Genomic DNA, 18,549 nt, shown 5'->3' with positions numbered 1-18,549 from the left:
GAGAAATCCAAGAACTAGCTTCACAGGCAGGGCTTCGTAGGGTCGTGACTGTCACACAGTCTGACCAGGCTCATTAGGTCCAGAAACTCAATTTTATCAGTTCTATCAAAAGTCATCTGGTTCTGCAGAATCAAGCCATGCTCCCCAGATCCCAAGAGGCTGATTTGTTAACTAGATGCCAATATAGTCACATGCAGTGGGACATGCTTGTGAGTGTTGCCCTGGTCATTCCCTTCCTGGTAGTAGGATAGTGAGAAAAGCAAATGAGTGGTCAAAGATGACCTGTGAGCACAACATCAGGGTTAATGGATTGGACAGACAGTCTCATGAAATGCGCCATCCAGCTGCAACAGAGACTAGGGAATCCTTCCAAATTCCACCCAAGAACACCTTTCAGGTTACAGGAATAGCTGTGCCCTGCAAATAGAGGGTCTTGTTTCCTCTTTTCATAGAGTCAGAGAAACTTTAGCAAATTCTTTCGGTAGAAGATAGAGGTTTTGTCTAGTCTCTGTGCAGCCCGTGTCTTCTGTTAAGATATTCTTTCAGACATGTTATAACTTTGTAACTCACCGCCTATCTCATATTGTTACATGCTAGTCTCCTCGGGTAGATGCCCCCGTTTACATACAGTCATGAATAAACCACCTTGGTGGTTGAGTTGTTTCTGTAAGGGGCAAATCTCTCATACTGTGCACTGATTCTGTATATCCTGCTTCAGAGGGGAGCATGATCTGACCTCACTCTGAGAGCACAGAGGTCTGGCTTATCCTTGTCAGTAATCTCCGTGTGTGGATCCTGACATTTGAAACTCTATCTGTTAGTCACTCTCAACACAGAAAACATTCATGGGGTGACTATGACTCATCCACAAAATGCCAAAAGAATCAACTCTCAAAAGGTTTTTAAAACTCAGACAACATGCTTACCTCTGAAAGAGGCCAAACAACCATTTTGATCATTTTTATTCTCCCCTGGGGCTGACTGGTTATCCTGGTTCCAAGCAGGTACAAACTACACAGACTGTTTGAGATTCATTTTAAGTTCTTTTCTAGTTACACAGACTTTTGACACACTTTCTGTTCCAGCATCCAAACACAGAGGGAGAAAATATCTGAATGAGTATAGACTGTCACACCAGAAATAAATTCCTAATATAGACAACTAAAATATGCCACTATAGAACTTAGCTGTCAAAATAGAAACAAGACTTCTCTGTTTCGATACTATCTTAGTGACTAGCTTGTGTTCTTCCTTTCTGCCCCCAAGTCTATTCCAAACTACAGTTATAAGCAAATACTATGGTGCCTTCACAGTACATTGAGAATCTGGCAAGAACTTGTCAACTGAGCATTATGATACCTATTTACACATGTGATTCCAATATGGCAAGTTATTGAGTGTTCTTAAAGTCAAGGATAATTAGATAGCTACGTTATAATACTTCTGATAATTACAACAACAGCTCACATTTACTCATTTAGTCCTGTGAAGTAGGTATTATTATCCCAATTCTACATAGGAGAATTATCAAATTTTTTTTTTAAGATTTTATTTTTTCCTTTTTCTCCCCAAAGCCCCCCGGTACATAGTTGTATATTCTTCATTGTGGGTCCTTCTAGTGGTGGCATGTGGGACGCTGCCTCAGCGTGGTTCGATGAGCAGTGCCATGTCCGTGCCCAGGATTCGAACCAACGAAACACTGGGCCGCCTGCAGCGGAGCGCGCGAACTTAACCACTCGGCCACGGGGCCAGCCCCTGAGAATTATCAAATTTAAATGACTTGCCCAGGCTCTCATAGCCAGAGAGGGTTATGGTCAAGATTCAAACGCTGTGCATTCTGACCGCCCCATCCATACTGCCCATCCACAGTTTGAAAATGCCCTCTGAAATGGACCAGTCCTCTTGTATCTTACATGACTGCAGGGGTAAGAACGACTCTGCAAGTCTCCCTTTGTGGCCTTATCAGAGGATCAGACCCAGGCATCCAAGGACTTGGTGTGGAACTTCGGGCAAGTCAGATCTTCTCCAGACCTCAGTCACTCCATCTAAGAAAGTGAAAAATAGCGGCTGTTTATTCATTTAGTTATTCATTCAACAAATGTGCTAAAAGCTGTAGCTACAATAGGAAAAAACACGGACTAGGAGCTGTTAATAAAAATCAGAACCACTGTCTAATACCAAGTTCCAATTGCCTAGCATACGTGGAGAATTGCATCAAGACTGGTTGTTTTGGTTTGGTTTTCTTAATCTGTGAAGTGATATGAATTCTTCCCGGGGACCTGTCAAATAAACAAAATGACAGGCCCAATTGACCAACATAATGCAAGTTACTACTTACAGAGGCAACGGTCTAGTTCCTCAAGCTTCCTGCGAATGGTTTCTGGAAGACAAATTTGCCCTAAACTTTCAGAGATGCACACTGCATCTCCAGACTTAAATTAATATTCTAGAACTCGAAAGTACATTTTCATTTGCCTACGGGAACTCATTTCTTTCAGTGAAGGCTGAGATTGGGTGATTACCCCAAAGCAAGAACACAGCACGGGGAGACTCATGAGCTGTAACGGGACAACTAATGGCGGAAGGGATATTTACTGAGCAAAACAGAATGGGGCATTTGAAAAGAAGCCAAGTAATTTGAAAGGGCATTTTGCTCAGTTTAAGAGAATTCTAAAGTTTAATCTTGCTGATAGACCAGAGCACATTACAGAAATGTCAAATGGGATAGCAAAAAAGAAAATTAAGTCAACAAAAAAAGGAGGGGAAAAAATTATATTCTTTCTAAAGCACTTTCCCTTAAAAGAGAGAGTTGGGGTGGGAGGTGTCAGGGCCTTTGCTGGGCCTTGAGAAGTGAGATGCGTCTCCTTCCCCTTATCAAAGCCTTTGTCAGTGTCCTAGGCTTGAGAGAAGGAGGTATGTCTCGCACACAAATGAACAATTGGCCTTTTCTGAGTTCTGAATCATTCAATTGTTCCCCAATTTTCAAAAGTCACTTTCAAGAAGCATTATTAAGAAGCTATTAACTAATGATCCCAACTTCACCAAGCCTAGAGGCCTAATCTATATATCAGAAACTATTTGGACTTTTAAGGTGATTTTAAGGTCTTAAGACCAGAGACATCAAGCCTTTCCTAGCGTAAAACCAAAACAAACAGACAAAAAAATCAAGAAGAAACCACTGTGATTAGAAAATGAAATAAATTTGCCAGCCTAATCTCACAGCTCAGCTTCCACGAAGGGCCAATGTCTAGTCCAGCGGAATGTTTATGGTGTAACTCAGGGCATGACTGCATAGCAGCACCCAGGGTGGTCCATTTTAACTTTGCTTTAAATACTAAAGCAAAGGTCTTGGGGTTGGCTTTTTTATTTTTTTGACAAACTACAAGTTGATCCTTGCCAAAACTCGTTTGGGGCTCAGCAGCTTGGAATTTTTCAGAGAAGCATTTCATTACAAGCTCAGTGGCAACAAGATGAGTAAAAGGCATCTCTCCCGGACCTTGAATGCCAAGCTAAGAAGATTAGGCTTCAAGCCACAAGCAGTGGGAGCTGCCAAAGGTTTCAGTGCAGAGGAATTGTGACCAGAAGAGTGACAGAAGGTTCTGGTAAGTGAGTAAGATAGATCAGGTAGACACGGAGAGAGGACAGAATAGGAAAGTAATTCAGGAGATTAAACTGTGAAAAATGTGAGAGAAAAAGAACATCTCATAGCTGTAGAATCAGGGCCCATTGTTGCTATTCCTTGCCTGGTTTTGAACCATGTTGGAGACAGCACAACTCTGAGGACTGGGGAGAAAGAGCGCCCTCTCCTTGTTGGCTTCACACCTGACTTGAGTGGCCCCCCTTTCTCTCAGCTGACAGGAGCCACTCTCCACTTGTGGTGAAAGGACTGGTGGGGACGGGCAGAAGTGCAGAGAGAGGGTAAACCAGATGACCTTTGCATGCCTAAAACCAAAACAAAGATAAGGAAGCCCCATGGAGAAGTGGAACCGGGCTGGTGGTTTCACAGCCTCTCCAGCTGTGCGCACCTCACCTCACACCAGAGCCTTTGCTTTTCGGGGCCTGAGACGCCTCATCTATAAGACAGAAAGCCTAGCACAGATGATTGTCACAGTGCTCTCCAGCTTGAAAATTTATAACATCAGCAGCATATTATTAATTTAAAGATGCATTTCATGGATCACATTCGATTCCATTCGGTTCCAGGGTGGACCACTGTACAAAATGCTCAAGCTCCTAAGGGCTTGATTTCTTCAATTTCTTCTTCCGCCCTTCATTTCCTGGGGGTTTTTTTCCATCCCTTTTCTGATGCAGTATTTTTCCTCTCTTCCATTTTTTTCTTCATTCTCTAGTGACAGCAGGGAAGGGGCTGTGTCCATAGGACAAGACGCTGAGGTCATCTGTTTATCGACAGGACAGGGAGGAGCCAGGGCCTCTCCAGCCAGCTATTTTCCACACCATTCTGCTGGTCACCCTCAGCCCTGCACCAGCAAGAAGAGGAAGTTGAACTCAGCCTCCCTTCTGACTTACCTTTTTATCACTGTTTTCTCCGCCAAGCTGCAGGCTCCCAGATGTTCCAGGGAACTCTCTCTTTCACTGCCTGCAGGTCAAGCAAGGGGATGGTTGTCACTCCCTTTTCCTAGGAAAGTAATAAAGAGGGAGGCGATTTGCACAAGTCTTGCTGTAGTTTCACTTGACAATAACCACTATACACATGCACGTGTACACACACCGCCTCAGTCTCCCAACTGCAATTGCCTCTATTTAACCTTGGCCAGCTCAAACCCAGCAGGTCAGCAGAGCCACGCCAGCCTCGCTCCCAAGGACAAGACTGGATCCTGAATTAGTCACTCGTCTTCTAGTCCCTTGAGATACTATTGCATTGGAGCACCATCAGCTCATTGCCTCGCTCATCTCAGCTGAAGCTGAGCTCAGGTAGGGTCTCCCCTACCTTGTTACCCCCATCGCCACCCACCTCCTCAGCCCAAGGCTTCTGAAGCACTGCTTGGGTGTCTCACTTCCCGTACCAGCCTGGCTCTCTTTCTTTTGAGACAAGGGAAGTTGCCCTAGAAACATTCAGTGAAGAACACAGATTTATTTCTCCTGGTCCTCAGAGCCTGAGGGGCTACAGATTTCCTCCCAACAATCCAGGATTCTGCAGTGAGAACCAGACCTTGTGTGGCTAGAAATCCTTTAAAAATAAAACCCTTGATTCCCAAGAAAGGCCTTTGTGGAACCTGAATCTACATCGAGCCCAAAGCTGGAGAGATGAGGAAAGACTTAGTTGCCAAAGAAGTGCTGTAGAAAATGCACGTTATTGTTAAAATTATAGGTCGCAGCTGGTCCACCACCATCTTTTGGAATAATAATAATAACGTCTGTATTTTCGTCTAGTATGTACCGGGCACTTCCTATACATTAACATGAATTAAGATAATAATCCTACAAGGTAGGCATTATTATCCTCATCTTTCAGATGAGGAAACTGAGGCTCAAAAAGACTTTAAAGCTGCAATAGATGGGACAGGGATTCTAACGCAGATCTATCTGACTTCAGAGAATATAGCCTATTACTTCTGCAAAAGAATAAACTGCTAAAGCTTAAATTTCTTAAAAGAAAACCCAAACCACTGTACTAGAGACAGACCTCCTGAGTCCTTACTGCCTGTAACTAGCACTGTGACCCTGGGCACGTCTTTTGGGGTCAGATCTGATCACTTCTTCCAGCTCCAGCCCTGGGAGCACGCTCTCTGATGCCTCCATGTCTCCTCCATGGGGGTCAGTAGCTAAAAATCTCACCTCAGCACAACAGAACTCTAACAACAGGAAGTGCCACTTCAGAGGCTCTGGAAATGACTCAGAAAATAATTCTGTTCTCCAGAGAAAACCTATAATTTGTATGACTGTGATTTCCCACTGGTCAGGGCTGGCTCAGGTAACATTCCCTGCTGTTTATTTCACAGCACTCCACTCCATGGCGCTCTCTGACAACATTGAAGAGAGGACCTGCACTCAATATTTGTCATCCATGTGTTTAAAGAGTAGTGACTCAAAAGTGAAACAGGAAGAAAAGATAAACATTACACACCCACACAAACCTCTTATGTGAAAATCCATTACCAGAACACCTTAATGGTAGATTGGGCTGGAATTATTTTCCGGCAAGGATTCTTCATTTAATAAAAGGAATCACCAGGATTCCTAAATAGTATGTGTTTACAGGCTATCAGAGACTGAACTTGATGGAGAGATAGATACTAAATTCAATGTTGACTAAATGCAGATCAAAACCAGAGGGGAACATGTGTTATTTAATGTAAAAATATGATATTCTGTTTGCAAAAGTCTGCTTTACACACAACTTTTAGGAACCAGTGTTTGTTGAACTGATGGGAATGTATCTTCTGTGTGGCGTGAGGCCCAACGGTGTAAATCTATACAGAGGGACTGGGTGCACACTGGTGAGGGAGGGAGAGAGGGAGGTGGAGACAAGATGTGAGAGCCCCATTTCTACTTCAAAAGGCACCATGGTGGTAAATATTGCATTGACTTAAGGGAAAAAACTGGAAGGATGTTGCTGAAAGAGAGGATGACATTTGATGCAATTCTTTGAGTTAAACAACCAAAAATGAAGCTTCCTCTAAGCCTTCCAGAATATCAATGGGGCTCCTTTGGTCAACATATTGACCATTAAAGGGAGTTTGACAAGTGAAAAAGTATTTCTGTAGCAAGGCCAGCAGCCAGACAATGCTAGAATAAACAATATTTCCCAAGAGGAATCAGGAAATCTTGTTATTGCCTCTGTGGTTTGCCAAGTCCTGACCCACAGACAACAGCACATTATCAACAACATACCATGGGTAGCCTTTTAAACTTTATAACACTTTCCCACATGGCATTTCTCATTTAATCCTTGTCACAGCCCCGTGGGGTAAGCAGAGCAGAGCAGATATTGCATTCTCATTTCATAGACAAAGAAACTCAGGTTCAGAAAGGTAGAATGATTTGTCTAAAGACACACAATTTTTCTACCACAGACTAGTATAAAACCCTGGACTTCTGACTCCTAGTCCAATACTCTCTCCGTAACACCCCAACAGGATCTCTGGCTTGGGGGATCTCCAACCATATCAGTTTAATTGGAAAACAACTTATATATTTTGTATGAAGATACACACACAACAATTGCCCAGACTGGTGAACTTGTGGATTAATTAGCAAACATTTGTTGCAAGAAGCTTGCTAGGTTCCATATTAACCCTGAAAAAGACTAAAACGTGGGTCGTGCCTTCAGCAAGCTGAGAGCTGTGGGGCCTAGACTGTAAAGGGACTTCAGGCCACAAGACGTATCATCAGAAGCAGAGTTAGCTCCACTTAAGTTTCAGAGAATGACGAGGTGAAAGAGTCAGACGAAAGAAATGGGGACACGCTCCTGCAGGGGAGGGTAAGAGGAAGAAGGTCTCTGAGACCCAGGAAAGGGCACTAATGCTTAAGGGCTTGGCCTGGAAGGCCCATGCAGAAGAGACAGTGGATGGAGGCCCATTGGAGGAAGAGAGTTGGAACCAAACCTCCTACATGGAGCTAGGACCCTCAAAACACCTCACTCTTGGTGAAAGGAGGGACTAGAGAAATCCCACCCACTGCAGCAGTGATCATCAAGGAAGCTTTTCCCTGACCAGTGCTCTGAGTAGAGGACAAAAAAAGCTTTGCATGAGAAATCAAAACCTCAAGCCTTTCCATGCAAGGATTTGGAGTCCAGATTCACACTACTCACGTGGTGTGAGAATCCCAAGGCTGAGAAGTTAACATAAAAATTGGGCATGGATACCCATGAAGTACCTGGCAGAAGGAAAATGCAAGCCAACTCTGGAGGGATATTTTTCTCAATCCAGGCTAGAGAGGGCACTTCAGAGAAAATAAACTCCATTAAAGTTAGCTAACAGACAAAAATTATAAAACAGATGAAGAAATACTCCCCCAGGAGTCAAAATGAACTGGAGTTAGGCATTCCAAGAACCTGAGAAAAGAGGAAATCTGAAGGAGAGTATGAAATAAATGAACATAAAATATTAAAGAGCTAAAAGAAAGGGGGGAGGGGACCACAAAGAAAACACAAGATGTCATGAGAAAAAAATAAGCAGTTTGCAAAATAGTCAATTGAATTTTTAGAAATAAAAATATGGTTGTTGAAATTTAAACTTAGGCAGCAGATTACACATAGCTAGACAGAGAATCAGTGAACTGAAAGACAGACTTAGGGCAATTGCACAAGATGCAGTAGAGAAAGATAAAAGAGCTGAATATATGAAAGCATCATTAAGAGACAAGAAGAATGAAACGAGAAGGCCAAGTGTTTATCAAATATCCCTTTCAGAAAGAGAGATCAGAGAAAATGTGTAGGCAAAATGTTTGAAAACATAGTGTCTGAGAATTTTCCAGAATTTCATAGAGATATGAATTCTCAGGTGTAAAGACAACCATTCGCTCTGAGCAAAATAAATAAAAAAATAAATCCACACCTAGATATATGCAACAAACTTTAGAATCTCAAAGACTAGAGGAAAAAAATCCTAAATGTGTGCAGTGAGGATAGAAAGATTACCTAGAAAGGAATGGCCGTTGCAACTCACACTTGCCAAGAGCAACAACAGAGGCCAGAAGACAATGGAATAGCAGGTTCAAAATGCTGGAGGGAAATAACTGTCAATTAGTATTCTAAACACACTAGGAGTAAGGCTGAAATAATGACATTTCCCAACAAACACTAGGAGAGTTAATCACTCGGAGACCCTTAATAAAAGAAAATCTAAAGAATATTCTTATGGAAGGAGATTAAACCAGAGAATAATGAGCAAAGAAAGAAACTGGGAAACTTGTGGGTAAACCTAAAGAAGCATCTACCTGTTAAAAATAAGAAATAAATCAAAATAAAGGATAACTGCCAAAGCAGTGAGGACTTAAAAACAAGACGGGAATGAAATAATAGGGAACGATGACACTGAAGAACAGGGGAAATTAATAAGAGTGACATGAGTCCAAGGCACTTGTTTCATGCAGAAGGCAGGCAATGATATTGACTAGCTTCAGATTTTAAGTGAAAATTAAAGAATAACTGACAAAAATAATAGACTGTATAACAATCAAATGAGAAGAGAAAACTTACTTGTCCTATAGAAAATTAAAAGGAAGTGGGGGGTGAGAGAGGCAAAGCAAAGGCACGGTAACCACACAGCACAGAATAATATAATGGAAATAATCTAAATATTCCAGTAATCCAATAAATATAAACAGATTCAATGAGTCATTTTAGGATTCTAAACGTGGATGTTTAATATTTTCATTTCAGGGATATACTTGAAAAACATAAAGACACAGAAAGGTTTAATGTAAAGGGATAGAAAAAATATAATCAACATTTTTCAAATACTAATCAAAAAAGGCTGTTATAGCTCCATTAATATCAGACAAAATAATTTTATATAAAAACATGATTATTATAAATAAAAATGGTAATAACGTAATGATAAAAGGAAAAACCAGGAATATTTAATTCTGAACCTGTATATGCCTAACAACATAGCCTCAAAATATATAAAGCAAAAATTGCCAAATGGATAAAATTCCCAAATGTGAAAAGCTAAATTTTAGAACTTCTAGATAAATATGTAAGATAAAATCTTTATGACATCAGCATAAGGAAGGATTTCTTAAACAAATCATACACACACACAAAAAAAAAAACAGTAAATCATAAGGAAAAACATTGACAAATTTGATTACATTAAAATTAAAGACTTCCATACAATAAAAGACAGTTTTAAAAAGAAAAAAGATAAGCCACAGACATTATAGCACTGCATTATGAGCTACATATAAAATATTAGAATGCGGAGTAAATGTTAAAATAGGAAACAAGACGAGCCCCCAAAGCTCATTTCTTCCTTACATACCTAAGAATAAAAACAAATGTAGGGAACTGGCTGGTCCTGTTTTCACAGGTCAGCACAGCACAGTTTAGCGTGTGTGTGTGGTGTGTCTGCTATGCGTTATTACAGACACGGGGAAGGTGGTTAGACATGTCGCGGACGCAGTTTCAGTGTATGGTCTAAGGTGAAGTGAGTCAAACAGATTAATTGAATACAGTTGTTCATTGGAAATTAACAACACTGTCCGGCTCTCCTCAGGATTGTCTTCTGTTGTTGAGAGGAGCTGCAAATGCTGGGCCCCTTCCTGCTCTGGCTATTGTTTTCCGTGAACCAAGACTTTGGTCGCCAGCGTACAGACGGCGAGGGGCTCGAGGCTCTTGTTCTGTCTCCAGGGGAGGAGGCTCCTCTCCCAGTTAGGTGATTTCTTTTGGTTTTAGGACATAGGAGTTATTTTAACCAAAAATTTTTGAAGCATCCAGGCTGTATTGGATAAAGAAAATCCAATCCCCATACTTCCCCCTTTTTTGGTGAAATTTCTCTCCTCAGCGTTTTCATAAGAAATGGATGACTTAGAGCCTTGTCCCAACTAAATTCCCTCTTGAAGCAAACGTCACGTGAGCTCTCAGAGCGGGCCAGAAACAGCACCGGAGGTCTGCATTTGCCATGGGACGGTAGCATCTTCCATTTTAGGTTCTGAAAACCAAGTTTCATCGGAAAGAAAAAATCCCTTTTTAATTTTAGGATTCTGTCGGCAAAGTAAGTGTAATAGTCAAGTCTCCTTGACACATAAGAAAATGAACTTTAAAAAAAGGAAAAAAAAAAAGAAAAGCCACAGACCAAGAGATATCTTCAATGCATATAACTAACAAGAGATTAGTATCAATCAGATGTATTTTCGAATTCCTACAGATGTATAAGAAAAGGACAAAACACAGTAGAAAATGGGCAATGATTAGGAACAAGCAATTCACAGAAAAGGAAACCATATGGTCAAAACACATGTGACAGGACCTAGTTAACTAAATGGACAATCAGAGAAATACCAATTAAACCTCTTGAAGCTATTTCAAACCCATCATACAAGCAACAATTTTAAAGTCTGCTAACACTAGGTGTTGGCGAGGACGTGCAGAACCAAGAAGTCTGACACGTTGCCGGTGGAAGCATAAACTTCCGCAACCACTTTAGAGAACAAATTGGCAATATCTAGTAAAGTTAACATCCCCCCACCTTACACCCCAGCAACTCCAACCACACGTGTGAAAGGAGGCACACACTGCCAGGGTATTCACGGCAGCATTGTTCGTATTTGTGGTGAAAAGAGAAACCACCAAACTGCCAGCATTAGAAGAATGAGTAAATAAATTAGTATATTCATACAGTCAGATATTATGCCTGAGTTAAAATGGGTTATCTAGACCTAGAGACAGACAAATCTCAAAAATAAAAATTTGAGTGAAAAAGCTAGTTGATACTAGTTTCAAACATTTTGAACACAGACAAAACAATAATCTATATGGATACAACTTATGTGGTGGAAAAAAAAGTTTAAAACATCCATGGGCGTGACACATACCATCTCCAGGAGATCAGTTACCTCTAGAGATAAGGAAGGAAGAGAAGACCCAGGGGAGCCGTAGCTGTTAACTGGTACCTTGTATTTCTTTTCAGAAAGAGAGATCTGAAGCAAAAATGTTGAAATCTGTTAAATAGGTATGGCTGATATTGCTTTCTGTACTTTTGCTTATGTCTAAAATATTTCAGAATTTACATTTTTTTCCTATTTTATTTTTTATTGAGGTTATGATAGTTTACAATTTTGTGAAATTTCAGTTGCATATTATTATTTGTAAGTCACATTATAGGTGCACCACTTCACCCTTTGTGCCCACCCCCTACTCCCCCCCTCCCCTGGTAACCACTAATCTGTTCTCTTTGTCCTTGTGTTTGTTTATCTTCCACATATGAGTGGAGTCATACAGAGATTGTCTTTCTCTACCTGGTTTATTTCACTTAACATAATACCCTCAAAGTCCATCCATGTTGTTGTGAATGGGACAATTTCATCCTTTTTATGGCTGAGTAGTATTCCATTGTGTATATATACCATATCTTCTTCATCCAATCATCAGTTGATGGGCACTTAAGTTGCTTCCACGGCTGTTGTGAATAATGCTGCAATGAACATAGGGGTGCATGGGTCTCTTTGAATTGCTGATTTCAAGTTCTTTGGATAGATATCCAGTAGTGGGATAGCTGAGTCATGTGGCATTTCTATTTTTAATCCAGAATTTAAATTTTTTAATGTTTTATTTTTAAAGAAGAAACACTGTGCTAGCCCTGTATCAGAGCAGCAAGATGGCCTCGGTGAGGTTGAGGGAATTAGACAAGTCTTCCTAACAATTCACGAGAGAAAGTGGAGTTTTGGAGGTCACAGTCCCATGGAGGGAGATGGGGAATAATAATACCACCAGGCTCCCCAGGCAGGGCTCATGCACACCTTGATCAGCCCAGTCCTATTCGTGCTTGTTTCTTCAGAGATCCCGGCAGCATCAGCCACAGATGCTCTCTAATGGAAGGAAGTTCTTCCTCTAGCTTACTACTGATCCCAGAGGATGACTCAGCCAGGCCTGAGAGGCTGCCAAGACTGAGCCGGTCCTTCTCACCTCTGAAACGCCAGTGGACTGAAAGGGTTCGATTCGATTTGGTTGTTAATTACACATTGTGAGAGACCGGAGTCCCACTTAATAAAACCAGCCACGGTGTGGCCTCCCAAATTCAAAAGAGAAAGCAAAAGATGGAGAGAGAGGGAAATGGAGAGAGAGAAACTCTGTACGTTGTCAGTTTACTCCGTCTGCTTGGTTTTTAACCCCGGTATTAGAATTAGTCATTTTTTTAAAAATCTATGGCATTTAATTAGAGCATGGATTAATCAATATGCCTTTCCTGAATAATGCAAACTAATGAGTGTTCATGGATTAAAAAAAAAAGATTTGCTGGAGAGAAAGAAAGGAATAAAAAATTACTCTGTGAATATTACCTGTCTTACATGAAAATAACTTAAAAACTGATGTAACAGTAGTAGGCATGTTAAGGTGATAGACTATAGGTCTTTTTCCTACCTTCCAAATTTTCTACAATGATAGCTAATTATTACTTTTACAGTAACAAAATTTTTAAGGAAAAGGGGTAGCACTGCATTTCTGAAACCAATTAGCTCTACTGATTAAGACAAATATATCTTTTCTGGTACCCAGAAGACGATCTTTACAATTCCTTAAGAAAGCGGTTTAATTTAATAACCATCCACCTCTCCAAAAGAGAAAAGAATTGCAGTCTATATTCTCCCCTTGAACAAATGCAAAATTTGAAACAACCCTTTGAAACAATTAATGTACTGTTTAAATAGGTCATTGATCTGTATTAATGCTAGCAATTGGTAAGAACATATTAATTAGTAATTTTGTGAGGCACAAGTTTAGAAAGCACAGTCTGTCATTTGCAGGTTTTGTGAAGCTGACTTTCATGCAGGTGGACTCCTACATAACCTCCCAAGAGGGTCTCTCCGCTGGGCGGCTACAAGCATGAAAATCCAGGGCTCGCGTCCTTCAGCTGAGCAGGCCACACGCACGCAGCACAATTCATACCAGGCCTAAGCACTATTATCAGAGGAAGGAATTGCCACCCCTTCTGTTTAAGGTGCAAGGAGAAGCTTAAACAAGCCATTCTTATACTATAACCGTGTATTTATAGCCAGAGAAAAAGCCCAGTCATTGAAATCCAACTTTGTAATTCTCCTCCATTCAGAATGACATTGTAAGAAAAACATCATGTTTAACTCTGTCATTTGACATTTTTCATACGAAGTGGGTGTGTTTCCTATTTGAATTTCAGCCACACAGTCTTATTACTGAGCTACTCACATCTACCATGGTGATCTGAAAATAAAACTGGCTATTTGCCCAGATACCTCGGTGTACAAAACACAGCAAGTTAGAAGTAGAATGGCAATTTAGAATTTGCCAACTGAAATCTGAAAGGGAATTTAAGCAGTTAATCCATCCCACCCCGCCGTTTTGGTTTCTAAATGGAGAATGCCAAGGCTCCACACGGACCTGCCTGAATTGGGTTGTTACAGTTTCCCACTGACTTTAACACAGGCCAGGGGAGTACTGAGGTGCCCCGGGGGAGCCCCTGTGTTCTAGACACATCCTTCCTGCCCCCAGGGTGGAGTACAGCTCCCTTTCCCCTTGATAGTCAGCTCCTTCAGTCCCTTTTGTTTCAGAGGCGTGAGCCTTGCCCAAGACTACAGAACTGCTCAGTGGGAAAGAGAGGACTAAAATTCAGGGCTCTGGCCTGTCAACAGTCGTGATAAACATCATTTACTGATGCTTACTATCAGCCCTGCATCTTCTAAGCAAGTTCCATGGAGCATCTCATTTGATCCTTACAATAATACTTTTAGGGAGGATGCTACTATTACCCCCATTTTACAGAAGGAAAAAATCAACTTGAGATGTAGAGAGCTCAAGTTACAAGGTCACATAGCTAGCCAGTGAGAGACCTGGAATTTGAACGGAGAGAGTTGGACGCCAGATCTCCACTGTTATTCACTAGGCTGTGCTACCTTACTCGGACCCGTGTCTCCCAGTGCAATGACATTTCCACCACACAGGCACCTGACTGTGAGAACCCTGAGGACAGGGACGTGGTCCCCTTCCTCTCCTGCCCCAGCACCCAGCACAGCACCTGATGCAATCAGCACTCCTTAACTGTTTGATAAATGGGATCGAACTTCTTTAGGTAACAAAATTAGGCGACCCATTTGCTCTATTCTTAAAATCAATATGGAATTGTGTAACTCAGGGATGCTTACAATGAAGGTTAACTGAAAACTTCCTAGCCTGAAGCCATGATATTTTAAGTAATAAAAAGGTTGGTTTGTGGGTTTGTTTCTTTAGCGCTTTCAGTGCACCTGGACTGTGCTAGGTGATTCAGGCACGTTATTTCATATGATTGCTCACAACAACCCTGTAAGATAGGTGCTGTTTTTACCACCACGTTACACACGAGAAAGCTAAAGCTAGAGCAGCTGGAGTAACCCACCCAAGACCACGCAGCTGGGAAGTGGGAGAGACAGGCTTTTACACGGGACTGTCTCTTTCCCAAGTGTGCCCCTTACTGCTGTAAATATAACATCTGTGTTAAGCCAGCCATTTTGCCTTTTTTCCAAAAATTTCCTTATCAGTTTGTTCATGTAAAGATTCATGTCAAAGACCCCCCCACCCTCGCTCCAGCTGCTCAGAATGATCCTTGGGGCCCAGCAGCTGGAAGGAGGAGGCACAAGGGCAGAGCCAACTCAGGAGGGAGGCCAGACCAAGTTCCCCCTGGAGAGCACAGCTCTGCCTCTCCTCCGAGATGCAAACAGGAAGGCTCTGGGCAATGCCCTGGCTGCATGGAGCTTGCTTAGAACATTTCAGCCACACTTTCCTCCTTCCTGTGGCCCAGCTCAGCCTGTCTGCCTCTGTGGATGGGATGCCTGCATCTCCCCACCCTGCCCCCCATGGACTCGGGTTCAGCTGGGCAGCGGAACCCCCTGTCATTGCGTGGCTTCTGAGAAAGTAGGTTCCACATTCCAAAGGATTAGCCTACCAGGGAGCTCCCATAACACATCCATTACAAAGTCCTGGAGAACCTACACCTATAAGGGGACCAAGCAATCCATCTAAGTATGCTTTTTTCTTTCTTTCTTTCTTTCTTTCTTTTGGTGAGGAGGATTGGCCCTGAGCAAACATCTGTTGCCAATCTTCCTCTTTTTTTTTTCTCCCCAAAGCCCCAGTACATAGTTGCAGGTCATTCTAGTTCTTCTGTGTGGGATGCCACCACAGCATGGCTTGATGAGCAATGTGAAGCAGTGAACCCTAGTCTGCAGAAGCAGAGCACACAAACTTAACCACTGGGCCACGGGGCTGGCCCCCCAAGCAATACATCTAAAAAAGGCAGAGAGTTAGCCGAGAAATACACTTAATAGGAGAATTATGCTCCGTAATCCACCCGAAAACCACTGGAAAGAGCAGGAGGTGAGGACCCCAGGAAGCCTGATCCAGTTCTCTGACTGATTGGGACTGAGAGACTGTGAAAGAGAGGAACTCCTTGAGAGCAGAAAGGCCCCATGAACATGATTTCTTAAACGAAGGTCTCAAATATTCATTTATTCCTCCGGGCTCTTCTAGGGTCCTCCTCTTGTTTTTCTCCTTAGTACCGTAGTGGTTTTGATATTTTGTTACAAATGTTCTGATGGGAGTCAGGGAGAGCCTGGTAGGCTATATTTCAGTGAGGATAATCTAGATCTTGAAATAATTTACCCGAAAAAGCCATGATTTGGTTTCCTTTGGTGTGCCAATGTCTGTCTACGGTGGGGCAAAATCAGTACCCAGTTCCTCTAGATTTTCTGAGCCCTGTGTCTAGATTCTGCTATTAAAAATACACCCACAGAAAATAGGCTTATACGGTGACTCACCGTTCCCTCTGCTCATGATGAAAAAGAGGATTAATGCCTTCCTCAAAGAAAAACCCTGGTGGATCAAACTTTATGTCATCACCCAGGGCACACGGTGCCTAAGTGATTTGTTGAAATGTGTGTTACAATAATAGCTATGACAATTAAAACCCGGTATTACAAGGAGCCCTACATACACTATCCCATTTAGTCCTCCCATGAACCCCGCCAAGTAGACATCATTAACAGTGATTACAGAAGAATTGAATTCCAGAGAGACTAAGGTACTTTGCCCAAGGTCACACAGAGGGGAAACTGAAGCCAGGGCTGGGGGAATGCAAACCCGGTTAACTTCCCAACTGGCCATGTGGCCTCCCAACAGCTAGCCTCCATCCTTATTCAGGTTACAGGCCATCCTGAGCCCTATAGAAAATCAGTTACCCACACAAGAAATGGGCTGTGATCACAACTATTTGTGAATACCATGTCTTAGATATGTACTATTACCAAAAATCTGAAGGTACAAAAACCATAGTATGTCACTGTTTAAAGGTAATATAATTTAACACCTTCTGTTTACAAATGACAAAGACCCAAGGAGGTGAACTGCCTTTTAATTCAACCAACATTCATAGTGCACCCATTATGGGCAGAACACTGTGCTGGTTTGCACAGGGTAGACACACATTTAGTAGGGGAGATAAACATGCCAATGATTAAAATAATAAGCCAAAGAGTTGCAAGGTGCCATCTTCTAGGAATCTCTTCTAAGTAAACATGAAAAATGTGATCAAACATTTGTATGCAAGCAAGTTCATCGTAGCCTTATTTATAGTTCTTGAAAATTTGATAGAAACCTGAATGCCGAGCAATAGCAACAATAGATGGATGATTACATAAATTATGGCACAACTATACAATGGAACATTGAACAACCACTCAAATCATATTTTATAAGAATATTTTAATGATCTGAGCAAATGTCCATAATATAATAAGTGAAAATAGCCAAATACCATATTGTATGTACACTTTGAGCATAATTTTGTACCATTTTGCACTGAAGTGTTAACAACGGCTAATTCTAGGCAATGGGATATGGGTGATTATCATTTTCTTCTTTACACTGCCTATATTTTCCAAATTGTCTACAATGAGCACATTTAACTTTCATAATTAGCTAAACAAACAACATTTTTTTCAAAGTGCATGGCAGCCTCTTCAGAGATGACTTTTCACTGGAGCCTTCTGAGAGTAAGAGAATATAAGGCTGGAAAGGTAGACTAAGGCACATAGCCTGCTAACAGCATGAACTTCCTTTTGCATCAGGGAATTGTTGAAGGTTTTTGAGCAAAGAGGTAATAACCAGGGCTGGGCTTCGGAAGCAGTGTCTGCCATGGGGCAAAGGATGGGCAGGAAGGAGCTGAAAGCAGAGGCCCATCAGGGTGTCAGAGGAGGTCAGAGCAGCCATGGCTCATGATGGCTGAAGTTGGTGAGGGAAGAACGACAGGAGCCGTGCCAGAGACAGGCACAGGCTTAGTGCTGGCCGTGTGTGGAGCAGAAGGAAAAGCCCCCCAGCTGGGAGAAGGAAATGCTAAGCATCAGTTAAGGAGCATCAGTTAAGGTGCATCAGTTAAGGCCTCTTGGACTTCATACTGCATAAATGAAACATAGACATAGAGGAGAAAATGTTGAATTAATAAACCCCACAAAATCCATTTTTCCTTAGCTTTAAGAGCCAGGAGCTGCCCTCTGACTCACGGTTAATTTCGTTCCGGTCATTCTGAATTGCATTACCGACATCACGGCTGTGCAGAGAACGATGTAACAGCACCAATGCTCTAATCACTCCTCGCCATGCCCAGCACAGTCCCCAGCAGAGGAGAAGAGCTGGCAAACTCCTCAACGTTCCTTGTTTACCCTCTTCTTGCTCTTGCCTTTTTTTTTCCTTCTTTTTTAGCTCTGAAATTTACAGTTTTCCCCAACAACTGGCTATCAGAGTCACACCAAGGAGAGGTTAAAAATACTGGCGAGAAACAAAGATGCTGGAAGCACGTACACCAGAATATTCACAGTGCCATCTATAGGCAGTGGAATTCGTGGTGATGGATGTTGCTTGTTTTTATT

The 18,549-nt window shown here is 41.9% G+C and overlaps 1 protein-coding gene and 1 long non-coding RNA gene across 2 annotated transcripts in view; one reads left to right on the top strand and one right to left on the bottom strand.

Annotated features, from left to right (window-relative positions):
• SLC7A14 (solute carrier family 7 member 14) overlaps positions 1–18,549 on the top strand; it is a 116,872-nt gene that overhangs the window by 10,907 nt on the left and 87,416 nt on the right. The gene's annotated exons all lie outside the window — the stretch shown is intronic.
• On the bottom strand, positions 1,565–18,430 carry LOC139076990 (uncharacterized). The gene is made up of 3 exons (XR_011529078.1): positions 18,184–18,430; positions 4,528–4,636; positions 1,565–2,045 (listed from the first exon to the last, which is right to left on the bottom strand). It is a non-coding gene; the product is annotated as an uncharacterized lncRNA (long non-coding RNA).

The sequence above is a fragment of the Equus przewalskii genome, chromosome 18 (assembly GCF_037783145.1).
Source record: "Equus przewalskii isolate Varuska chromosome 18, EquPr2, whole genome shotgun sequence".
Lineage (NCBI taxonomy): Eukaryota > Metazoa > Chordata > Mammalia > Perissodactyla > Equidae > Equus > Equus przewalskii.
Note: the sequence above shows the minus strand (reverse complement) of the source record. Positions and strands in the feature narration are given on the sequence as shown.